Source organism: Anabrus simplex, chromosome 2 (genome assembly GCF_040414725.1).
Source record: "Anabrus simplex isolate iqAnaSimp1 chromosome 2, ASM4041472v1, whole genome shotgun sequence".
NCBI classification, from domain to species: Eukaryota; Metazoa; Arthropoda; class Insecta; order Orthoptera; family Tettigoniidae; genus Anabrus; species Anabrus simplex.
Genome location: NC_090266.1, coordinates 331,679,950 through 331,707,330, shown reverse-complemented (window position 1 = coordinate 331,707,330; position 27,381 = coordinate 331,679,950). Strand labels below are relative to the sequence as shown.

The 27,381-nt window shown below is 39.5% G+C and overlaps 1 protein-coding gene across 1 annotated transcript in view; it reads left to right on the top strand.

Moving 5' to 3' along the window:
• The first annotated feature begins 5,043 nt into the window (after window positions 1-5,043).
• LOC136863534 (serine-rich adhesin for platelets) overlaps window positions 5,044-27,381 on the top strand; it is a 584,023-nt gene continuing 561,685 nt past the window's right edge. Inside the window, exons 1-2 of the mRNA XM_067139919.2 lie at window positions 5,044-5,103; window positions 5,688-5,903. The gene's annotated coding sequence lies outside the window, so the exon portion shown is untranslated. The remainder of the gene's footprint in view (window positions 5,104-5,687; window positions 5,904-27,381) is intronic.

Here is a 27,381-nt window from a genome sequence, read left to right as displayed (position 1 = left end):
AGTTTTACCGTGTCGACTATGATAAGCGTGGTACTGGTGGTGATTATTATTTTAAGAATAAGTACAACTAGGCAACCATCATCTATATAATACTAATCAGAGAGAAAATTATGAAGGAGCCCGACACTTCGAAAAATGAAGGTATTGGTCTAAGAAAAAACAAGGGCTACGAAGGGCGTGAAAATAAAAGACTCCCAAGGCTTCCATACATAATATTGAAAAGAACAAGGGTTGATCAAGGGAGATCGGAAAGGAATGATATCATGAAGAATAAGACGAGAGGGAGGCATGAAAGAAAGGAAGAATTCCTTTACATTAGATGCCCTAATATTACAGAGTCTGAAGAAAACTAAATGCGGAGGCCTACAATATCGAAATTTCATAAAAATTATCAACAATAACATTACATTGACCATTGTTTATTTTGTTATGCTTTATCTCTTTTGTTACCACTCGTCTCAGATAGAAAGGATTACTGCTGCGTGCGGAGTATAATAGCCTGCCTGGAAATTGGTAGGAAGTAGCTGTGGAGTTACACAACTTTCTTCTTTAGCACGCTATTCCTCTGATTCATAAATTTTCCGATTCTACTGGTACACAACACACTAATTCATCATGGTATTCCACTTATTCGATCCCTACTCTGAGGAGCTGATTGGATTGAGCAGAGTCATAGGAGTGACGGTTGTCTGCGGCCTGGTCATTTCAGGTCGGGAAATTCGGTCTATTACATCGGCAGGAGAGTACTGGTCATTCAAAGTGAGAAAATGTGCGCTTTTTCACCTGATCGAGTATTTCATATGATGTCATTGCTTTTAATCGCTACGTTCCTACTTATTTCATTGTAATGACCTATGTTTATTTCAGTTTGGAAAACCACTAAGACAGTCTTTCTGAGGATGTATAAAGGCAGGTGGAGGGTGAGTATCTGCCATTATAATGAAAACTGCTCAACTCGATTGACTGGAAGTAGGCAAGTGGGTTTGCAATCATAATCAAAACTCCCCAAATTCATTGTGACCAATGTAGGCAAGAGGGCTTGCCATTAAAATGAAAATTTCCTAACCCAGTCTTCACATGAGAAAAGACATGTGGCGACTTTCCCGTCGCGTTTCTGGGGTAACGTTAAGAGCTATGCTACGTGTACACTACTAAACCCAGAATTCTATATACAATGTAGAATTCCGTAGTGAAGCACGGTTACATCAGCTAGTTTACATATATGCTGGTGTTATGTCTCTAGCATGATGCTCCCCACAAAGATTACAAGCGGTATTAGATAAACTTGTCATCTGGGCTGACAACGACTACATAACGCTAAACCCACAGAAAAATGTTTCACTGACCTTCAGGAATGGAGAAAAAATCGAGCAACAGTGAACATCCCTTACAGTGACATGACTATTTCCAGACTAAACAGTTATAAAAACCTAGGCGTAACCTTTCAAACAAATGGCTCCAAGCATATAAAGGACAGAAGCGATCACAGCAATGGATGAAATCAGAACTTTAAGCCGATTGTCCATGTAAACTGCAATACCGCTGTTTCACCTATCATAACATTTGCAATGAGAATCGTACGGGAACATCTGTCGATCTTGCAATGATTGAAATTTTCAAAGCAAAGTTACTTAAGAGAGCTCTGTGCCTAGGCAAGATTACGCCGTCAAGATAGGTGTATGAACACAGTCGAGTACTTTTCCACATAGAAAATCTACGACTGTTACTACCGCCTCTCTTTACATTTCAATATCAAGCAATCGCCGAAGAACTGCATTCAAAGAATGCAGCCATTTGGATTGACATTTACCAGAGGGACACCATATCATCTAATTGGAAGAACCCAGAATATGAGATATGACGTATTTTCACCGGCTTCGTTGGTGATGGTTTTCACGACAATATTTGCCATCGACAACAGTATCATATTCCTACAAAAACTGCATCTTTTTTATATGATCTATTCTGCGACCGTTATCATGCGAAACCATATGAGGAAAGAAGCAAATCATTGATTGGATTTTGTACATTAACATTTCATATTCTGAAGTATTCTGCACATTGTGCGTTATTCCTTTATTATTAATATGGCTGTGAAATTATATTATAGACGCAGAAATGTTCTCACGGATCTGGATTGTGTATAGTAGAGATAGGATAGGAATGGTAGGAGGGGGAGTGTTCATTCTGGTAAAAGAGGAATTTGTAAGCTGCGAAAAAGTTGAAGATGATACACACGAAATTCCAGGTGTAAGGCTCATCTCTAAAGATAATAGGCAAGCTGATGTCTTTGGAGTGTACAGACCGGAAAAGTGTAGCGCTGACGCTGATTCAGAATTATTTGATAAGATAATCAGCTATTTGGGTAACGATATGGAAAGGAACGTGCTTGTAGCAGGTGATCTCAGTTTACCAAATGTCAATTGGGAGGGTAATGTGAATGCCAGGAAGCATAACCAACAAATGGCAAACAAGTAAATATGGGAAGGGCAGCTGATTCAGAATGTGATGCAACCAACTAGAGAGAAGAATATTCTGGATGTGGTGCTAGTAAAACCAGGTGACCTCTATAGAGAAACCGAAGTAATAGATGGTATCAGTGATCACGAATCTGTTTGTGTCGTAGTTTAAAACAAATGTGAAAGAAAGGAAGAGATTAAAATTAGGGTTGTTAGGCAGTACCATATGTTTGATAAAACAGGCATGAGAGAGTTTTTAATAAGTAACTATGATCGGCGGAAAACGGTAAATAAAAATGTAAACAGACTCTGGGATTGGTTTAAAGCAATTGTTGAGGAATGTGAAAAAAGGTTTGTACCTTTAAAGATGGTAAGGAATGGCAAAGATCCACTATATTATAACAAAGAAGTAAAGAGACTTAGAAGGAGGTGTGGGTTGAAAAGAAATAGACTTAGAAATGACTGTGAAAGTAAGGAGCAATTGAAGGAACTTACCAGGAAATTGAATCTAGCAAAGAAGTCAGCTAAGGATAACATGAGGTGCCGATGACCTCAGATGTTATACCCCTATAAACAACAAGCATAATCATCATCAGGATAACATGATGGCAGGCATAACTGGCAGTCATACAAATTTTACTGAAAAATGGAAGTGTATGTATAGGTGCTTTAAGGCAGAAACAGAATCCGAGAAGGACATTCCAGGAATCATTAATGAACAAGGGGATTGTGTATTCGAGTATCTACAAAAGGCAGAAGTATTCAGTCCGCAATATGTAAAGATTGTTGGTAACAAAGATAATGTCCAGATAGAGGGGGTGACTAATACTAAAGAAGTATTAAAATTTACCTATGATAACAATGACATTTACAGTAAGGTATAAAATTTAAAAACAAGAAAAGCAGCTGGAATTGATAAGGTTTCGGGGGATATACTAAAGACAATGTGTTGGGAAATAATACCATATCTGAAGTACTTATTTAATTATTATTTGCATGAAGGAGCTATACCAAATGACTGGAGAGTTTTTATAGTAGCTTCTGTGTATAAAGGAAAGGGTGATAGACATAAAGCTGAAAATTACAGGCCAGTCAGTTTGACATGCATTGCATGTAAACTTTAGGAAAGCATTCTTTCTGATTATATTAGACATGTTTGTGAAATTAATAACTGGTTTGATAGAAGGCAGTTTGTGTTTAGGGAAGGTTATTCCACTGATGCTCAGTTTGTAGGATTCCAGCAAGATAAAGCAGATATCTTGGATTCAAAGAGCTCCTTCATGCAAACAATAATTAAATAAATAATAGCATTTATTAGGGTGGATCATGGGAGACTACTGGAAAAAATGAGTACAATTTGACTTGACAAAAGAGTGACTGAAAATAGATCTCAGAGAATGAAACGAAATGGCGTATGGCTTTTAGTGCCGGGAGTGTCCGAAGACATGTTCGGCTCGCCAGGTGCAGGTCTTTCGAGTTGACACCCGTAGGCGACCTGCGCGTCGTGATGAGGATGAAATGATGATGAAGACAACACATACACCCAGCCCTCGTGCCATTGGAATTAACCAATTAAGGTTAAAATCCCCGACCCGGCCGGGAATCGAACCCGGGACCCTCTGAACCGAAGGCCAGTACGCTGACCGTTCAGCTAGATTGGTTCCAGTGTATGGGACGCTCACCAGCGTTACTTGATTCGAGAACTGGAAAAAATCAAAGAAAAGCAGCTCGATTTGTTCTGGGTGATTTCCGACAAAGGAGTAGCGTTACAAGAATGTTGCAATGTTTGGGCTGGAAAGACTTGGGAGAAAGGGGACGAGCTGCTCGACTAAGTATTTATGTTGCGAGCTGTCAGTGGAGATGTGGCGTGGGATGACGTCAGTAATCGGATAAGTTTGGGTGGTGTCTTTTAAAATAGGATAGATCACAGTATGAAGATAAAGCTGGAATTCAAGAGGACAAATTTGGGTAAATATTCGTTTATAGGAAGGAGAGTTAGGGAATGGAATAACTTACCAAGGGAGATGTTCAATAAATTTCCAATTTCTTTGAAATCATTTAGGAAAAAGCTAGGAAAACAACATATAAGGAATCTGCCACCTACGCGACTGCCCTAAATGCAGGTCAGTAGTGATTGATTGATTGAATATAGAATCATGCGAGACTTTTGCCACACATGTTCTTCCAGCGTCTTTTTTTTTTTTTTTTTTTCGTTCCTGTACCATGTCTTCTTACTCTCGTTTTTCGACGTTCCCTGTCTGTCTTATTTCTTCTCTCATTTGAGACAGGTTTGTTCTCTCTATTTTGTCTCTTTTATCTTCCAGAAAAGGTTGATAATGCAGATTCATATTTCTTTTCGGGAACTCATTTCCTTTAATTAATCTTCCCTTGTCAGATTTTATTTTCGTAGCTCTATCGACTAGTTTTTATAGATTGCGGTATTATATTATCTGATCAGGCCTTGTGGTTTTTTGTTTATATAGAACTATACTGCATTTCTAGAAGCCCTTACTTTATTCTGTTCTAAATGGCGGTACTCCGTGACTTTAAGTTGTTAAAACATGGCGTCTGTGAGAAGAGGTTGTGGGAAGTTATGTCACTCTATTTGGCCTTCTGTGGTAAACCGCTAATAGCTAAGTTTAAGGTAATTGGGAGACAGAGGAGGTGTCTGATGTGCTATACATTGAGATTTTCTGTGTGTTGATTTACTTTACCAAGGGTAGCTCGTATTTTATAAAGGTATCCGCCATGTTACAGTGTTTGACGGCTGTTTTAGTTTTATTCGTGCAAGCTATGGCTCGTGTTAAGAGTGAGAAAAGTCAGTTTGGTATTTTACGTGGTGGACTATCTAATGTGTGTGTGTATTGCCCGCTTTTGTGTCCTTTCAAATTTGCCGTTCTTGGGAAGCGAATAATACGTCAACAACATGAGTGGTAGGCGTAACTTCGTGCGGCTTATACTTGTTTGTGTTTGTTTTCATACTCGTATGCCTGTCTGTATGTTACTCTGTGCCTTCGGCAGGTGTTCGGATGCATTTTGACGTATTCATGTTCTGCCGTTATTTTTTCACCATGGCTTTTAGTGCAAATTTCATGATACGAAGCTGTTATATTCCCGACTCTGTATGATAAATGGGTACATGTGCTACCTTGCTTGTGTTTTTTTTTTAGAACTTTTATTCTTTCCCTTTAATCACCTTACGCTGTCAGATGTAATCATTGTGAACAGGAAGGACAGTTTATTTTTTAAAGAAAACAGTACGAATTGTGCGAGTTCGTGTGATGTAGCTATGACAGTATTGAGGTGGTAATGTATTAGTGAACTGGTACCACAAACCGTTAACCTGATATTGTGGTGGAATCTGACAGTGATGTGCGCTCTTGCTGTCACAAGGAAAAATACTTTGACTAGTTCTCAGCGCTGGGGATATTCATAACACCATAAGTAAGTCTATTATTACAGTGATTGATGAATATTAAATATTTGTTTGGTAAGTTTTGATAAAACAGGAAGAAACCACTCGTACTGTATTTCGGTGGTGTGCTTTTAGTAGGAGTATAGATGGTGGTTTTTTGGTGGTGTGTCTTGTAGAGGTGAAAGGGTTAATGCTACTTTCAAAAAAGTTAGTATTCCTTGTTATTCTTTGAGAAGTTTTGATTTTACTCTGAAGAATTTTGGTTTTTACATGGCATTATGATTAGACTGACAGGGTGAAGAAAGTTGTCTTGTAAATGGAGGATATTATGGAGTTCATGCCTTTTGCTTGTCATGCACTGTCAAGTGTATATATAGAGCTGTTTTAATATTACAGTGAAGATGTAGCTATAAAGAATCAGTATCATAGTAGAACACAATTTTAGTTATGTTTTTCTGCACATATTTGCCTTGCACATCTCTTTAGCTCACAGTGTTATAACTTAATGCATTTACTTCCTTGTGTGCGAAAGACTCCTAAATTTGATGGTATGAACAATTTATTTTGTGATCTGCTGGATATGTAATGCTCTGTTGTGCGTTATAATAGTACTTTAATGGTGAACAGATGTAGTTTGTAGTCACCAGCATTTAACAATAGAACAGTGGTCCTTGCATTATCTTATTTTCACGTTTGTCAAGTTACTCATTTTAAAGATACTGTATACGTTCTTTTTCTTCAAGCGTGGTGTGATAAACTGGAGGGTGAAATGATTATGGACAGGAAAATATTGCTTATAATCGTTTATATGTGCCTCTTTTAACATAGTGGAACACTTTTACCTCAGTTACAGTTTATTTTTGTAACATTTATAATACATTGCACTGCGACGAGCATATTTATTACTGAAGCTATTTTCAGCATAAGTAAGATCTTTTGAAATTTTTTTTTTTTGTTTTTTTTTGTTTTTCCCCCTCATTGTGTCTAAAGTTTTCATACATTTGTGACAACCTCTCTCTAGGTCCCTATTACAACCACTTAGTCATTTCAGTAACTTCACAATTATTGTGAAATATCTTACTACAAATTGCATTTTTGCATGGACTAGGATGTTTGTTCTTGGAAAGACTAAGATTAGGTTTGTGAAGTGCATGAAGCTTGTGAAAGCCTCTTAAGTTAACACACTTGTATGTGACATAACATTATTAGGAAGCTTCGTTATTAGACCTGCTTCTTTGATGGACAGACACTAGAAAAGGAATCTCTTCAGCATCAGCAGAAACTCCAGCTAGGTAACTTGATTATTAGGTCTCTGTGTATTGCAGCCCCAGAACGTTACTTCGTTGAAGTACTGTTCAAGTGTAAAGATCAAATTGCCCTTTTCTTATTACACAGTAAGCTTGCTAGTAATTCATCTGGTGATAGATATTGCTGAAAACCACAGGTTTTTTCTGTGAAAATGTAGCCTATTGCTGTTCATTATTCAAAAGAATCTTGATTGCTGCTCTGCTGCTGGGTCTTAAACCCATTCGGTGTTACAGTACTTTAAATCCATGATAGAGGCAAAGAAGTTGCATGAAAATAAAAACTCAGGACGTAATTTGTCTAGCAAAATGCCCATTTTTTGTTTTTACCTTAATTTGAATATACTGTAGAATGTAATTGTAATTTCATTCCCTCACTTCTTGTTAAAGATGCAGTTGTTGATAAATTTTGTTACATGTGTGTATGGCCTTAATTAAGGCACAGCCCCAGCAAATGCCTGGTGTGAAAATGGGAAACCACGGAAAACAATTTTCAGGGCTGCCGTCAGTGGGGTTCAAACCCACTATCTTCCGGATGCAAGCTCACAGCTTCGTGTGTCTAACCACAGAGCCAACTCGCCCGGTGTAATAGTTGACAAGTGCATACAAATTGCCCAATGGTATGACTACCTCGTTCTTAAAAAGTTAACTGTGTCACTCATTTCCAATAGCGTACTCTACACATATAATAGCATATGGCAGTTGTGTGTTGTTTACAGATAATAGTTTTACATGTGTAACACTGTTCATGTTTTCCTGTTTGCACCAGAGGGGCAGTACCGATGTCTAGGCTAGGAAGTTTGTTTTTGGACTGAATGAAGGCTGTTCACAACTGCTCGGCATTTCATGTAATCGAGAAATATTTCTGCAGATAACTGTTTCAGAAATGAATTGTACAGTCAAGAATGGAATTAAGTCAAAATCAGCCATTTTCATTTTCTTGCCTCGCTCACCGTATATAACCAAGCCCTGTTGTTTGATAAAGGTAAGAACTAGGTCGGACATCAGTTTATGGACATCGTGTATATTCTGAAGAAACACACTAAGTCAGTTATGTAGTTCCTTCCTTCGCCACTTGCAATGCATGACATGACTTAGTTCCTTATCAGCTGAAACATTGACAAGGAATACTCCTCGTGCCAGAAAGATTTCATTTGCTCCTTCTTTTTTTAAGAAATACAGATACAGTGCAGATAAACCAGGATTTCTTGTAGCACTTCCTTTCATAAACAGTGTTGAGTAACCTATGTTTCATTTTGGGAAGGTAATTTTCACGAATTTTCCTTGCAATTAACGGCAGCATATCCAGAGGGAGAGGACCAATAAAATTGGAGAAGATAAAGAACTTAGGACAACAGTATGTGCAAATTTAGATGCTGTAACATTTTGTCATTATTTCACAGTCAGTCAATACTCGTTACGTTAACGATCCTGTATGCGAGAGCTATTTACGATCTTCTATTAAATGGTGAGGTAGCCACAGCTATTACACCGGGCGAGTTCTCCGTGTGGTTAGGGGCGCGCAGCTGTGAGCTTGCATCCGGAAGATAGTGGGCTTGAACCCGACTGTCGACAGTCCTGAAGATGGTGCTCCGTGGTTTCCCATTTTCACACCAGGCAAATGCTGGGGTCTTAAGGCCACGGCTACTTCCTTCCTGTTCATAGGCCTTTCCTATGCCATCATCGCTGTAAGACCTATATGTTACAAGTTGTTATTCTCATAATTGTTTCGTATTGAAAGTGACTTTATATCAAGAATATTCCAGGAATATGTATTGACCACCTATTCAATACATTCCACAATTTATGTGGTTAGATTTTTACATAGTACTACTGAGTTCTAAGGTACATGTTTCGTCCTTTGTTTAATGGTCATCATCAGCCGAACTCAATCTTAAAACAATTAGTTATGGAGCCTAGCTATTCTACAGTGTGATATTAGACTATTAGTGTTGTAACACTGTGGTGTCTTAAAACTAGCAACACATAACATCCAAAAATATAGAGACACTGAATTTGTTTAAAAGTATAACAATATAAAATTATCACCTAGTCGGTCTTAAAAACATATGTCTGAAACTACAACGGATATAGTTCATTCTATAGACTATTCCAATTTGTATGGCCTTCAGTACTCGAAGTTCAAGATATCTGAGGGAACATTCGACCCGCAAGCATACTAAAACTCTTGTAAAGTGAGAGATTCATGTCTGTTGTATTTACACATCATTATAAAACAGGAGTGGCTGTGCGGTGTGGTATTACCGCTAATGTTGTCAACAAGTCTTCAACTAAACGGAGCTTTAGTTGACATAAGTGAAAGTTATATGGTCAGATGTTATTTGGAACTGCTGCTAAACTTTAAAGATGATCAGCTGGACCATAAAGACGAACTTGAAAATACAATGTCCCTTGGAGAGTTATGCAATCAAGTGAGGAAATGTGAGTTATTCATTAGAGTGCAAGTTAGGTGCGTCTTATTGTTTCAGCAGTGTTAGCTTGTTCCCTCAGATACCTTGAATTTCGAGTACTGTCAGACACATAATGTTTTTAAGATAAGTGATAAATTTAGATTGTTATACTTTTAAACGCATTCAGTGTCTGTCTATATTTTTAGATGTTGTGTGTTGCTAGTTTTAAGACACCACAGTGTTACAACACTAATAGTCTAATATCACATTGTAGAATAGATAGGCTCCACTACTAACTGTTTTAAGATTGAGCTAGGCTGATGATGCCCATTAAACAAAGGGCGAAACATGTACCTTAAATCTCTGTAGTGCTATGTAAAAATATAACCACATAACTTGTGGAATGTATTGAATAGGGGTTCAATAAATATTCCTGTAATATTCTTTATGTAAAGACCCATCTGTCGGTGAGACGTAAAGCTAATTGTAAAAATAAAAAAAATAAAAAAAAGAAACGGCCCCGGGATGTAGGGGTAGCTTGCCTGCCTCTTGCCCGGAGGCCCCGGGTTCGATTTCTGGCCAGTTGAGGGAGTTTTACCTGAATCTGAGAGCTGGTTCGAGGTCCTCTCTGCCTACGTGATTAGAATTGAGGAGCTATCTGATGGTGAGATAGTAACCCCGATCTAGAAAGCCAAGAATAACGGCCGAGAGGATTTGTTGTGCTGACCACACAACACCTTGTAATCTGCAGGCCTTCAGTCTGAGCAGAGGTTGCTTGGTAGGCCAAGGCCCTTCAGGGCTGTAGTGTAATGGGGTTAATTTAAAAAAAAAATACAAACATCCATACTCTTAGTTCAGTAGTCTTTGATGTAATACTGCAGTTACTTGGTGCTTCTGTGTAATTTGGTAAATTGATTTGCCAACACATGCAGTGTTTAATTGAAGGTCAAGAAGGAAGGTGTTGAAAGCTACAGGAAATAAGGGTTGTACATAGGGGAGATATGAAGTAATTTTAACAGCTCAGGCGAAAATAACCCGTGAGCCAATCGTTGGTTAATTTAACCCTGCTGTTCCGTTCGGGTCTATATGACCCAAAATGAATATGCACGTTATTTTTCATTATTTAAATACCAATATATGTTTATATGAAATTTGGTGACTTTGTCTGAAAATGGAAGAGCAGTACGTGTTTTAAAAAGTTTTAAAATAGTTTAAGAAGTTTGGGCATAAACTGTAATAGTTACATATGTAATGTTCGGGTCATTATGACCAGACACAAATATGATTACTGTAATTCGGATTTATTTCTAAAAGATGGAAATGGTGAACTTTATTTTTGTTGCATTGTATGGGAATAGTAATTTTTATCATTCCAACTTACAACAATCAGCTAAGCCTCCATGCTTTTGCAACAATGGGCTTGTTTATTGCTTTCCTAGGAAATAATAATGGGCAGTTCTCAACAATTTGAATGCTTTGTTTCTGCTCAGTTTGAATTGTGACACCTTGGCGATTAGACCATTGACTGATGATGAGTTGGAAGAATTAGTAAATGCCTCAGCAGATGATCACTTTCTGACTTCAAGGATCATGCATCTGAAAGCGAGTGTTCCGATGACAGTTACGACAGTCCACAGCCTGTACAAAATAGTGTAGACTCTTCTTTCTAAAAATGGAAATATAGAATGGCAGTTGCATCCACCAGCACAACATGGTCACCTATCATCTTCGAACATCATCAAGAGGAGTTACCAGGTATGCAATCAGCAGAATATCTGATGTGAAATGTTCATTTGAAGCAGTATTTCATACAGCGCTTCAAAAGGAAATAATAGAGATGACAAATATTGAAGGGCAGCAAGTTTATGGTGAACAATGGACAGATATTGATGCTTCTGTTTTCCATGCATACTTAGGACTCTTATTCCTTGCGGGTGTATATCGATCTCACGGGGAGCCTACAAAAAGTTTGTGGGATAAGGATACTGGGCGAAACATATTACGAGCAACCATGTTCCTTGAAACGTTCGCGTATTCTGCGATTTGACAAGAAATCTACTAGAGAGGAAAGACGACGTACTGACAAACTTGCCGCAATTCGTAGTTTTGGGAGAAGTGGGTAGAAGTCCTTCCTAAACTGTATAATCCAGGAGAAAATGTTACTGTTGACGAGCAGTTAGTAGCATTTAGAGGTCGCTGTCCATTCAAGCAGTATATCCCAAGTAAACTGGCAAAATATGGACCCTGTGTGACAGCAAATCTTCATACGTACTGAAAGCCCAAATTTATAGAGGAAAGGTGAGAGGAGCAGCACCAGGAAGAAATCAGGGAATGAGGGTAGTTAGTATCTGATCTCACTTCTGAGTTACATGGTCAGAATATCACGTGTGACAACTTTTTTAAAAATATTCTATTTGCTTTACGTCGCACCGACACACATGTCTTACGGCGACGATGGGATAGGAAAGGCCTAGGAATTGGAAGGAAGTGGCCGTGGCCTTAATTAAGGTACAGCTCCGGCATTTGCCTGGTGTGAAAATGGGAAACCACGGAAAACCATCTTCAGGGCTGCCGACAGTGGGGCTCGAACCCACTATCTCCCGATTACTGTATACTGGCCGCACTTAAGCGACTGCAGCTATCGAGCTCGGTGACAACTTTTTTGTCATACAATTTGGGACAGCTGTTTCTGAAAAGGAAATTGACTATGTTGGGAACTATACGGAAAATAAGCCAGAGCTTCCACAAAAAAAGGCCAACAAGGAGGTACACAACTCTTCATTTTACTTCACAAGTGACACTACTGTGGTTAATTATATTCCTAAGAGAAACAAGAATGTTGTACTTACGAGCACTCTCCACCATGATGAGGAAATCAGTGGCAGGGCTGATAAGAAGCCAAAAATGTTTTGGACTATAATTCAACCAAAGGGGCTGTAGACACGCTTGATCAGCTATCAGGTACATATATATGCAAACGAAAAACAAATAGGTGGACAATGATAGTTTTCTACAATATTCTTGATGATTCTGCTTATAATGCATATGTTTTGTGGATTTCGATTGACCCTAATTGGAATGCAAGCAAATTGTGTAGAAGGAGAATATTCTTGGAGGAACTTGGAAAGCCACTGATAAGAGAACACATTCCATCAAGAACGCATTTCCCAAGATAAGATGATTCTTTGACAATAGTCAGAAGCATTCCAAAACCCTAAAGATGTGGCTGGTGTGTCAGAATCGGTAACAACAAGAAAATCTACGAAACGTGCACACTGTAAGTTCTGCCCATCAAGCAATGAAAATAAAACATGTTGTATGGAAAATGTAGTAAACATATTTGCAAGAAACTGCAAGCAGTAAGAAAAGAACTGTAGCATTTTCTAAGACTATTGTATTGAAAACTCTGTTGTTTCAGATTTATGTGAATACTTGTGCAATCAGAGAAGTATGAAAAATGTTGTAGTGCTTTCTAAGTTGGAATGTAATAAAAGAACTGTAGTGTGTTCTAAGTTGAAGATCTGTATTGAAAACTGTCTGTTGTTACAAATTTTTGTGAATACTTACGTGTAAACTGCCAACAGTAAGAATAGAAGTATGGAAAACCTGTAGTGCTTTCTAAGTTGAATGCCTGTAATGGAAACTGTCTGTTGTTTCAAATTTATGTAAATATTTAAATAAGAAATATCCCTTAATAAAGTTGTTTGTATTATTGCAATTATTATTACCAACAAGGTACTGGAATAGAACAACAATGTCGATACCGAACAACTGTACAAAAATTTGTTTGTATAAGAATTCTACTGTACAGCATTTTGATATGTTGGGTCATATTGACCTGAACAGTATATCCGTCAAGTAAAAGTGAACAGAACAGCAGGGTTAAATGAATTTCAATGAGTGGAGTGCAGATTGAAAAGTTACTATTTCAGGCTGCGTTTCTCTGTTATTGAGAAGAATTGGATGGAGAAGTATTTGATAGTATTAACCTGTTAGTTGATGTGAATGGTTTTGGGATAGGGAACTGCCTAGCGAGAACTTGTTCGGGTAGAACAATTCTGGTGGTTAATTTATTTAACATGCAAGTGTTTTGAATGGTAACTTGCTTCTCAGTTCCTAGTGTCATGGATTTTGATCTTATGGATTGTAATTATAATTCAACAGCTTTGAGAGACCTAAATAGGAGCAAGGCACCTGGAATTGATGTATGCTCGTAATTTCTGACTGCCTTAGGAGAAGCTGGTATGGGTGAGATTAGTTCATTTAGTGTGTAAGATGTGTGACACAGGGAAAGTGCCTTCTGATTTTAGACAGTATATTGCTATACCTATTCCGAAGAAAGCAGGTGCTTACATGTGTGAAAGCTGCCTCACCATTAAATTATTATCTCGGTGCGACGTAAAGCCCCTAGCAAAAAAAAAAAAAAAAAAAAAAAATTATCTCAGTACTTATTATTTACAGAGAAATGGAAAGACAAGTTGATGCGTGTCGGGAGAAGATCTGTTACACTTTACTAAGTAGTGAGCAATTTTAGGAAGGTGGAAACCATGCAAAAATAATTGGAAACTATACTCAGAGTAGAATGGTCTTGTCACTACTGGGACCTAACAAATCCAGACCAATGGTCTTGTCAGTAGGCGGACCTAAGTTAATAGGTTAACACCCTTGTGTTGCAGGCTGTGACATAATGTGAGCTGTGCTAAGTTGGATTCTCAGCCTCTTTTGCGCAAACTAGTTGGTAAAGTTTTAATGAGATGACCACTTTGGCTTCAGAAGAAATTAGTTACGTGAAGCAATCCTGACTTTACATGTGATCTTAGAGGATTTGATTAAGAAGAAGAAGAAGCCTATGTACACGGCATATGTAGGTCAAGAAAAGGCATTTAGTATGTTAATTGGACCGTTGACCTGGATATTGAACCCCTTTAGACAACAAGCATCATCGATTCAGGATTGTGCTTTGGAAGCAGTCACTTGGTCAGTAATGTTGTTTCTGGGAAGGTGATGCATTGTGGGTCGGATCCGCTGTTTGTTTTAAATTCATATTCATTCTTCGTCGTCATGTTTTGAATTCTGGTCAGTGGATGAATTTTGTGCTTTTAAATTGTCATTGCCTTTCTTCTCATTTCGTATCATGAGGGGTCGTTGACCTAGATGTTAGGCCCCTTTAAACAACAAGCATTGTCATCATCAACCATTGAAATGTTCTTGTATTGGTGTACTAATGTCTAACGCAAATCCACATTATTTACATTTCCCATTAATAGTCAGCCAGGCTTCCCACCAATCTACAATCAGAAATCAATTCACTAAATTATTAATGCCTTACTGAAACAGTACGCATTGGGGATATAAATGTGTTAAAGAGTTAGTCTTACCGACTGTGAATAAATATGAAGCTCGTGTGAACATCTACCGGCGGCAGCGAACGAATGTACGAGGTCTTGCTACTATGAGAGAGGAGTGCCTGTATGCTGGAGGGAGGGTAGTCTCATTATGTAGGTAGGGATAGAAGAGAGAATTCTGTGGCTTGGTTCTAAAAGGGCCAATGTCAAAAAACCTGTTTTTGAGCTAAGAGCATTTTAAGTTTTGCTTATAGTTTTCCAATTATTTTTTTCAACAACTAACTTTAAAGAACTTTATACTTTCTTTGTGGAAGTCACCTTATTAAACGCTAATTTTTTCTATCGTATTCTTTAAAAATTGCCAGGTCTCTAATCTTTATTGGTAATCTAACATTATTGGCAAGGGCTTATATAATTAAACGTTAACTGTTCGTTTAGTACTTAACAGAGACATTAGTCCTTTTAACATGTTGCAAGCCAGGATAAAACGCGTTTGTATCAGTTAATATCTCAATTTCGATAAAAAATGACATTGGTCCTTTTAGAACCAAGCCACAGAATTATTTTAGGAAACGTGGAATAGCAATAGAACGAAAGGTGAGTGAATGAATGAGTGGTAAGAGTATTTTGTAAGAAGGCTGGTGGAGGGATTAGAATAGAATCTTGAAACGTACTGAACTGAATAAAATGTAGATAACAATTTGTCACAAATATATATTGACTAGGCAGACCCATATAACATAGATTATTGTATTTTGTCAATACGGACCAATCGGCATATAAAAGTGGTCAAGATTATAAATCATGAAATATATATTCGAGAGACCACACGGAACTGTTATAGAGAACCTGCACTACTGTACGTATTACCACCAGTAAGTCTAATACAACGCACTTCAGGCATGTAAAGAATACCTCTAACCAGCCAACAAGTAGAAGGGTTAAAACTGGCTCTAAGCCATTCCAACATTATCATTTGCATTTGCGTGGGAGTTTGTGCTTAGTTTGAACTGCTGTGCTTTCTTATGGAGCCTAACATCAGTTAGCCAGTTGGAAACTCCCTTTTTTACTGAGAGAGGTGCATTTCTCAAACAGCTTACTGTGATGGATCAGGATACATTGTCGTGTTATGTTTCTTTCCCATTTCTGATGGATATGAATCCAAGCATGTTTGTGGTACTTTACCACTACCCTGTAGTGTATGCTAACTGTATGAAATGCCCCTGGATATATTCCATCACCTTGTTGAATGAATATCTCGCCAGGTGTACAGTTTTTTGGGCTAGAGGTGGTTCTACACTATATTAGGTAGCTGGTCATAATGTAATGGCTTATCGGTGCATATATGCTTATAATACTTGCATATAGGATTCAGCTACACTGCCGGCCAGAAAAAGCGTAACACGTGGATGTTTCCGAATAGGCTAATATGAATTTAAGGAACCCAAAATTAAGTTATAAAATACAATAAATCTTATTCTTCCACTGCCTGATAGGGAGCAAACATTGTTACAGAAGTGGTTTTGGCTTTGTTTTATGGCCAGAGGCCCTTCCTGACACCAACACTATGTGAAGGGATGTGTTGAGTATTGCATGTGTCTGTGGTTGTTGGTAGTGTGGTTTATTATTTGTATATAAAGAGGTGTGTATAGGGACAAACACAAGCATCCACTCCCCAAGTCAGAGGAGTTAGTCAGGAGTGGTTAAAATGCCCTACCAGGCTGGGAATAAAATCCAGGAACCCCTGAACCAAAGACAGCAGTGATGATCATTTCGCCAACGAGCCAGGCGTTAATTGTCATCAATATAAAAGTAATAAAAATTAAGTTATAATGAATGTAATTGTGTAATATACTTTGAAATTTCATTTTTTGTAAGTTTTTACACTTTCCTTTCGGCCAGCAGTGTATTTTATTGAACATGAAAATGTTCACAGTTACAGTAAATTATGCAAACTCGCCCCAAATTATACAAAATTACATTGGTTATTACATGCTTATTGTATTGTTCAAGGAAATTGACAAGCAAATATGCATAAATCTGCAGCCTGTTCGTACAGTTTTGTTTCCATCACATGGAATTGAGGCATCTGTGTACACCATCATCCGAGGTATTCATTCCTAATTTATCCACATTGATCTTGCAATTTTGCCAACATGGAAGGCACTCGGTAAAACATGTCAAAGAGTTCATTTAATATCAGTAGCTTTAAACTCGTGAAAGTAAAACCTATCATCATGGGGCATTTGAAAACCCTGCTAGTTCCGTGCTGTGGAAGAAAAGTTCTTGTAAGGACGTTTGGATTTCAACTCTGAATGTAACAAATACCGTAGTTAAAAAATGAGCATCTTGTTTGATAATTATAGACAAATATTTCTACACATGCTAAATTAAATGCAAGGATTATGATGTTATATATAAATTCATGGTGGGCATACCTTAGAAGTTTAATTCGGTGTGGTAGATTTTTAAGCAGGAAGCTAACAGAAACCCGGCTGCATAAGAAAATTTGAATTAGTTTTTAGTAATTTTTATAGAGAGCAGTTGAAGTCTTAACGTGGGTTTCCCGTGCACCCTGGAAAAGACCTACATCAAAAATACATTAGATCAAGATTATATACTAAATGAAAGACGGAAGATTTCTCCCACCAGATGGCGGTACACAAAATGAATTGATGTAGTTTGTTCTTGCTCAAAATCAGAGTCGATAAAATTTGATCAGAACATAGACCCATTTAATTCTAAAAAGCGAATATCATGCTCTAAATAATTTATCTTTTATAGGCGTTGTATAAAATAAAGGAGCTTTCTTTTCTATTTAAAAAATTAAATTCAAAAGGTGACTCTTATACAACAAGGAAAAGTTAGATACAGTAGAAGATTTATGTGAGCAGTGCACATCTCTCCACATTGGTGCATAGTTTAGTTGGGTGGGCAGTGCACAGCACTCCTCGCTGACGGGTTAAATACCTGGTTTTATATTGATTGCATGTGTACTTTCAGAAACTTGCCTTGTCGATAAGAGTGACTGCCATGCTGTAGTGAACCCCATAACTTCCTTTGTTGTGTCTGTATCAATCTATCATCATAGATCTGCATTTACGGGCGTTGCCCAGGTGTAAAATTCCCTATCACTTGTTTACCTAATATTTTCCTTGATGATTTCAAGGAACTTGGAAATTTATCAAATATTCCTCTATACATTTTTCCAACCCCTAGTTCCTGTTCCTATAAATGAATATTTGTCCCAATTTGTCCTCTTTAATTCCAATTTTATCTTCATATTATGATCACTCCTACTTTTTATTAAAGTTCCACTCATTATTCATTTACTAATGTCATTCCACTGACAACTCGGAACATACCATTTCGTTGAGCAGCTCGTCTCCTTACTCCCAAGTCTTCCCAGCACAAAGTGTGAAACACTTTTGTACCTCCACTCTTTTGTTTGAAATCACCCACAACAAATCGCACTTGACTGTGACTGCGTGCATATTCCCATTTATTGCCCTCTCGGTGACAATGGTGAACTTTCAGAAATCGGAAGATTTTTTTTTTTTTTCAATTTGCTTAACGTCGCACCGGCACAGATAGGTGTTATGGCAACGATAGGGCAGGAAAGGCCTAGGGATTGGGAAGCGACCGTGGCCTTAAGGTAGGGCCTACCTGCCTGGTGTGAAAATGGGAAAATTTCGCTGTGGATGTAGGCCATCTGTATGAAGAAACCGCCATCAGTTTTAATTTTTCCCGCGTGTCCATGACTTTCTGCTTTGCTTCCGTCTTTGCTTTTAAGTCCTTCTACAGAATCTTAACTTGCTTTTCACTGCGTTTTCCGTCACTCGAAGCTTTGAATTCTTTCGCCACGACTTTCCATGAATTTCCTTTCTTATCCAGCATCTTTATGTTGTGTTTCTTACACCTTATATCCTTTGCATAGATGGTCATTATCTCTATTAACAAGCATTTATCTTTTTCGCTTACGCTTTCCCCCCGTTTCCTATCGCACATAACCTTATCTATTTGGATTTCTTTAAAGAAGATACACGAACACAGCACTACTCCGCGAGTAACGAACGCTACTTCTGTAGTAGTAACTAAAAGAGTAAATTGTACTTCAACTCTCCGACGTTACTTCCGGAGTAAATAACTCCCGTAGTAATTTACTTCTGTAGTATGGACTTCTTTAGTAAACGCTACTTCCGTAGTAATTTACTCCAAGATGGTGCACGCCACCCTAGCTGTCTTTAATGACGAGACCAGATGGACCGTAGATGGCGATTTAACTTATATAACACAAGTTATCCTTGCTGCTGCTGAGGAGTCCGTTCTGTCCTCCTCAGGGACTCCTTGCCGAAAACTCGGTTCCTTTGTGGAACAAAGAAATAGCTGCAGCTATCAAAGAACGCCATCGTGCTCATAAACGTTATTGTAGGCAGCCTACTGTGGCCAACTTGGTAACATTTAAAAAAATTCTGCGCTAAGGCGCGAGTTGTTATTCGCCAAAGTAAGAAAGCTTTGTGGAAGAGAGATGTGTCGCGTATGACGTAACGTACTCCATCTCAACTGTGGACTAAACTTCGACGTATTTCGGGTAGCCAAGGATCATCTTCTGTACCAGGAATTTCCATTGCAGGCATTATAGTCACTGAACCACTTTCGATTGCTAACCATCATTTTGAGGATGTGTCTGGCTCCGGGAATTACCATCGTGATTTCCTCGCTCTGAAGCGGGAGGCAGAACGTCATCACCTTAGTTTTGCCGCTCAAGCTTCTGAGTACTATAATGTGCCCTTTACGGAGTGGAAACTCTGCAACGTGTTGGCGCTTTGCAAGGATACGTCCCCTGGCCCAGACAATTTCCATAACCAGATGTTGAAACACCTTAGTGAGGATAGTCTATTATATCTCCGAGTGTTCAGCTGAATCTGGATAGAAGGTGAGTTTCCGTCTCCGTGGTGAGAGGGCATTGTCATTCGTGCCCTCAAGCCTGACAAAAATCCTAAGTATGCAGGAAGCTATATACCTATTTCTCACTAACTGCTTGCGTAAGCCATTTGAGAGGATGGTGAGTCGCCGACTTGTGTGATGTCTGGACAAACAAGGACTCTTGTCTAAGTATCAATGTGGTTTTCAAGCCGCTCGCTTGAGTACTGACCACCTGGTACGCCTGGAGAGTTCTATCCAGGATGCATTTCTCTGCAAACAGCATTTGGTGGCTGTTTTCTTTGACTTAGAAAAGGCGTGGTGATTATGTATTCTTTCAGTCTTGCATCAATGGAGATTCCGAGGTAACTTGCTGGTATTTGTTGCGAATTTTTTTGTCCCTCCGTCTATTCTGTGTCAGAGTTGGGAGGGCATATTCGCAATACCACGTTCAAAAAATGGAGTCCCACAGGGATCGGTTCTTAGTGTGACTCTGTTTGCGATTGCCGTAAACAGTATTGTCGCTGCTGCTGGTTCAGCAGTAATACCGTTGCTATATGTGGACAATTTTGCTTGCATAGTATGGCACTTGCAGAGTGACAATTACAGCAAGCTCTTAGGAGAGTGGAACAGTGGACCTTAGGACATGGCTTTCGGTTTTCCACCGCAAAGACCTCTGTTGTCCACTTTTGTCGGCAATGCACTCTTCACCCGCAACCTGAGCTTTATTTACGAAAGGATTCTCTTCCCTTAGTTGACACCGATTTCTTGGGCTCCTTTTCGATGGCACATTATCGTGCGAATCACACGTGCAGCAGTTAAAAGTGCAATGCACCAAGAAGCTGAATATCTTTAATTTTCTTAGCAGCACTAATTGGGGAGCTGACCGCATGGACCTCCTACGATTCTATAGGGCACATATTTTATCCAGGTTAGACTACGGCAGTGCAGCATATGGCTCAGCGAGACCAGGCGTCTTTGCGACACTGAACAGCATCCACCACAGCGGGGTTAATTTGACGACGGGAACTTTTTGAACAAGCCGCATTACTAGCCTGCTCGCTGAATCTGGTGTGCCGCCTTTACACCTGAGGCGCCAGCAAGTGCTTCTGTCGTATGCTGCAAATTTGCAACAGATGCCACTTCACCCAAACTATCCTTGCGTATTCTACAATGGACACCATCGGCTGTACGCTGCTTGTCCTCGAGCAACGCAGCCGGTTGGTATATGCTCGGATAGCAGTCGCAGATTGTTTGATGTACCTTCGGTTCCGTGCCTTGTCAGACAAATATTGTGGGGTACCTCCGTGGATAATATGACGCCCTGAAATAATCTTGGATCTGCACACTGGCCCGAAGGAAAACACGGGCTCTTCCTGTCCGTTGTTGGCCGGTATCCAGATTCAGTCATTGTTTACACGGTTGGTTCGAGGACAGGCACGAAAGTGGGCTCTGCGTTCGTTGTTGGCACCGATAGGTTTCTTTTTGCTCTCCTGGAAACCTGTAGTGTGTACACAGCAGAGCTCTTTGCTATCTGTGAAGCTCTGCGGTACGCACTGTCCGATGAGCGCCGACACTTTCTTCTGTGTACTGACTCTTTGAGCTTACTACAGTCTATCGATACCTGTTTCCCTCAGCACCCTCTGGTGCAGCGGATCCAGGACCTGCTGGCCAGGTGTTCAGATGCCAGCACCAGAATCATGTTTATGTGGCTCCGAAGCCACATGGGTATAGAGAGAAACGAGTTAGCAGATAAGGAAGGAGGCAGTTACACCACCCCTTGTCTTACAAGGTTCCAGCAAGTGATATTCGCTCTCAGCTGAGACATTTGGTTATGTCCCGTTGGGAGATGGAGTGGCAGGCCCCTCCACTTCCCAATAAGCTGAGAGCGATAAAAGGTACAACGGAGGTATAACGGACATCTCTTCAGGCTTCTCGGAGGGAAGCAGTGGTATTATGTCGTCTTCAGATCGGTCACGGTATACTAACACACTCCCATTCATTGAAAGGCGAACCCCATCCGGTGTTTACTTGCGGCGATCATCTTACCATGGTACACATCCTTACGGAGTGCGTGGACCTGGTCGATCTGCACCGTTGGCTAACACTCCTGAGTACCATCTCCTTCATCCTGCGAGATGACGAGCAGTCAGCAGACCTCGTCATCTGTTTTATGAGGGATAGTGGTGTTTATCACGTGTAATCATGTCCTTTGTCTTAGTGTATTTGTGTTAACTACGTTTTTATCCCTTTGACGCTATTTTAGTTCATGTTTGCGTATTTTAATGAGTTATTTTAACTACTAACATGAATTATACATACATATCTGTACTTCCATACTTTTATTAGAAAATAAGGCACTGCGAATTAGATCCAATGATTGTTTTAATCTCATAATGAATTTTCATCACCATTTATTTTAAACTCTAGTCAGTGGATACATTTTAATATTTTAATTATCATCTCATGTCGTCCATCTCATACCATTGGGGGTCGATAACCTTAGATGTTAGGCCCCTTTAAACAAGCATCATCAAATGTGTTTGAAAGAGGGCGCATTGTTGGCATAGGAGAACATGATGCATCCTTCGGGAAATTGCTGCTCGTGTGAAAAGAAGTTTTTCGACAGTGCAATGGGTCAACGGGTGGGTACAGAATGGTTCACAGAAGGCCGTAGAACACGGCGAGATGGGTCTGGTCTGGTCCCCCACCCGAAGATAGACACCTCATCCGAATGGCATTGCAGGACAGATCTGCGTCCTCGGCTCTGGTGCTACAGTGGAACAGTGGTAACAAATTGTACACTATCAAGAGTGACCGTCCGTCGCCGTTCATTACGATCTGGGTTACCGGCGCTTTGTTCACTTCTCCGCCTACCATTGACTAATGTGCGTAAACATGCTAGACTGCAATGGTATATGGAATGACGTCACTGGGGACAGGAATGGCAGCAGGTTGTGTTCTTCGACGAATCCAGGTTCTGTTTGTTTGAAAATGATGACCGCATTTTGGTTCGCCGCAGACAGGGAGAGAGGAATCACATTGGCTGCATTCGCACAAGACGTACAGCACCAACTCAAGGCCTTATGGTGTGGGGTGGTATTGGACACAACCACAAATCACAGTTGGTGCGTGTCCAGGCACTGTGACCAGTTTGACCTGCGATCCTTAGCTATACCGTTTCTGCAAGACATCCCAGACGCCATATTTGAGCAGGACAATGCGTGATTACATGTTGCTGCACGAACACGTGCCTTCTTGTTGTCACAGCATGTCAGACTGTTGTCCTGGCCGCCTGACCACCGGACTTGTCGCCAGTCGAAGATGTGTGGGATGTGGTGAAACTACGGATGCGGCGCTGTGACCCAATGCCAACCACCAAAGATGAACCGTGCAACCAGGTGAATGCAGCATGGATGGCTATACCCCAGGGCACCATTTGCGCCTTATACGCGTCGATGCCATCACGCATAACACAAGTTATCAGTGCCCATGGAGGACCCAATGCATACTAGGCAACAGGACACATGCTCAACCTAGGTGACTGAAATTATAATTATTTCTGCAGGACATACTAATGAATATGTCCTGTGAATATGAACTTCCTATCTCTAGTATTTGAAGGTATACTGTTTTTTATGAACATGAGTGTATAAAACATACCATTTAGGTTCAAGATATGCCACAAAACTTTTTAAAAAAGCCTAAATATTCATGTATATGCCCAATAAAACCTGTTTAATTTTGATTATCATGCTTGGATACACATTGAAAATATGATGTAATGTTAAGGAAAAAAGTAACTTTTCATAGAAATCCGCACCCTAATGATAACATTTAACACCGAATTAGTGAGATGTTGTTTTCAGTAATGAATGAGCCACTTTGTAGTTTGGCTTAGGATCTTGTGACTGATGCAGTGTATTCCAGGAATATTACAGAAACAATCATGCAATGCATTAAAACATAAAGATTCTTCCATCAGTTGCCATGGAGGTAAGAATACTCTCAGGAAAGTACTGTAGTACATCAGGGAGGGGATCCCACAAAACATTTCATTGAACTAATGAAAACAAGTTGGCTTCCATTCTTAAGTTGCATGACAATTTCAGTAGGTGATATTACTGCATGGCTGAATCTGTCTGCTAATATAATAATAATAATTTATTAGTCTTCGTTGCAAAATTTCACCAGTGATTCTGATCGCTGTTTACAATTTAAAACATGGTACCTAGTACAGTGTGCACCACATCTTAAACATACACAGTTCAAACCTGGTTCATGATAACGCTTTATATTACACAGTTTATAATGGAACCCATGAACGGAGAACCTTGTCAGCAGGTGTCGCAGTTCATATCCACCTTGAACCCACTCGCGATTTAGCATGGCATCGGTAGAGTAGAAATCTTCCCAGATGTCAGCCTTCTTCGATCGTAGGTCTCGAAGCAGATGTATATAGGGTGTTGTTGCTGGAAGTAACAACTGTAACCTTAGCTCTTCCACATAAAATCCCTCTCTGGATAGCTCATACACGAGCCGGGAAGGAGAATATTTGGAGAGGCACAGAGCCCGTTTCAAGTAGATTGCCTTCAACTTCTCGATTTTATCTAACTGTTTCATACTCAAATGTTCCCAAATGTTTTCCAAGCCATATGTTGCTATAGGGCTGATTTTTAGATGAAAGAGTTTTATGGCCGTTTCTAAAGACAAGTTTCTCAGGTGCTTAATGTCAGATATTGCTTTCATAGATGCATTTAGACAGTCTATGAGATGGAGGGTGAAAACATTACCTTGGGTTTGAAAAATTACACCCAAGTACTTAAAATGCTTTACGGACTTAAGTTCTTGGTCTTCATAATAGAAGATTCCATGAGGTCCCCCTCTTCTAAACGTCATGGACACTGTTTTTTCTACATTCAGTTTGAGCTCATTTTTCTTTATCCAGCCTACTATTTGGTTGAATGATTCCTGGAGTTCCTTCTCTGACGTTGATGTTAAGACCATATCATCAGCGTACATTAATAGTTTGACGCTTTCCTGGTTTACCAAATCTACTATGTCTGCTGTCGCAATGATGAATAATAATGGACTTAACGGGTCTCCCTGTAATACTCCGGTTGTTTGTTCCAAAATAATAGATTTGGTAATGCCATAATCTACTTCTATTGAATTGTTGAGCAGTAAGTTCCTAATCAGCGGTATAAGGTAGTTCGTACTACCAATGAAACTCTCCACTTTTTCTAACAGTATGGTTCTGCTTATGGTGTCAAAAGCTTTCGAATAATCTATAAAGATGGCATGCAATTTACCCCCTGGTTTCTTTAAGGCTTTTTCTATGTCATTCTGGAGACAGCGGATAGCTAAAGTCGTTGATTTCCCTTTTCTAAATCCGAATTGAGACTCCGGTAGGTTATTTTCCACCAGTTTAATGAGACGTTTACCCACTAATGAAGTTAAAGTCTTTAGTAGAGTACACTCTAGCGCTATTCCTCTATATGAGTTGGGATCTGCGGTATCACCTTTGCCTTTATATAGCATTTTAATAGTAGATTTTCTCCAGTTGTCTGGTATCCTACCTTGCCGCAAGCATTCATTCATTAGGCGAGTGATGGATCCATCCAATTTTGGGAGAGCAGCTTTAAGATGTTCATTAAAAATGTGATCTGGGCCACATGCCTTGTTATCTTTAGATGCTGTAATAGTTGATACCTCATTAATTAAAAATTCGTCAATTTCAGGGATTATTTGAAAAACTGGCACGAAATAATTAGGTCGTGTGTCTCTCTCTTGAAGCACTGCACTCAAGTGCTTTTCCCAAACTTCCATTGGTAAGTTCCTGGAGAACTTCGGTTGTCTAGGCTTCAGAGCCAGGTAAGGATCTAGACTGGCACGTTCTATAAGTTTCTTTTCTTCTTCCTCTCTATAATGATTTTTGGCTTCTTTTAGTAGTAGTTTGTTTGCTCTCCTTTTACTGGCATATATTTCAAGGAATTCTCTTGTTTTCTCTCTTCGGGCTGTATGTAATGCTTCCAGCACATCTCTACGACATTTATAGCATTCATTGGTGAACCAGGGTTGAGATTTCCTGACCACAGGTATTGTTGGTAGAGTAGCATTCTGGAGCAGCACTTCTAGATATAATGCAGCCTCATTAAGATTACCCTCTCGTAATAGGTTAAGTATCGTTTGATTATCTTCACCACAGATAAGAGACGGATTACTTTTTCTACTTATTTTTGTACGGTCTCTAACTGTATCAAGCGTACTAGGCCTATTCTCCAGCTGTAAGGAAGTTGCAACTGGTAGGTGTTTCCGTTGCGCCTCGAGAATAACCTCCTGCTTGATCGACACAAACTTAGAGTTTATAAACACCAGATCTATTGTGCTAGCACCATTATGAGACATTTAGGTATTCATGTCAGAGGCATTCACCAACCGAAGACTTTCCTCTTCTAAGAAGTCCAAAACTTCTGTTGATTTTCGATGTTCTGCATCGATGCGACAATTTAGGTCTCCGGCAAGGATAATGGCATCATCCCTAGTAGTCACAGTTAAAGCTTTACTAACTTCCTCAATAATCTCAGTTGATGAGAAATCTGGCTGGAAATGTACACATACACAAACACACGGCTTGGTTCGAACTACTAAAACGTTCGTAGATCTGTATTGTACACTAAATGGTGAGAACTGATCAGTGTACAGACATGCAATGCCTCCTTTGGGCCTCCCTACTGGAGGTTTTTCTGCCATGACGAATGTTGAATAATGTCTACTAGTTTGCCACGCATGCGTTAAAAATGTTTCCACTAGGATTATTACATCAAATTCCTGTATCATCTCTTCTAGTGTGTTTGTCATGCTCAGCAGTCCTTCAATATTCCATAATAGTAGCTTAATCTTTGATGTAGGCAAAACGTTGTCGTCCTTATCGGGATTTGGTTGAGAGCATTGTACCCGAGTCGTTATGGGGTCGAAAATTGTACCTCCTCACCAAAATCCTCCCTGGCCAGAATTCTGGGTTATTTACTTTTTCTAGGTGGTCAAATCCAATACAAATTCGGAACGCCTTCTTTGTACCTTTTGTGTCTAATTGGTCACAAATAATGTCATCAGATATATTGTTATCTCGAAGGAATTTAATAATATCCTCCCTCTCCGTGTTTTGATGAAGTTTGCCTATGTACAACCAGGCTGTTCTATTAGCCGCTCTTATGTTGCTAGTTTCATCAGCCTTTCTCAAACCTATGATTACCTGTCTACGGTGCCGGTTTCGCTTCACAACCTCCGTCCAAGTCCCCTCTTCGGTGTTATCAGATGACGTTTCTTTGTCTTCAATTACTCGAATGTTCTGTTCGTGGCTATTTGACTCCACTTTTGGTGGTTTCGGGGCCAATCATTTCTTGGCAGTGATTTGAGGATGCTGAACTATAACAGAAGTACTGGTTCCTTTAGAACTGTTCTTATGTTCTTCATTTTGTCTAGGCATCGCTTTATTTATCTCTTCCGCAACCGTTTGTTTGA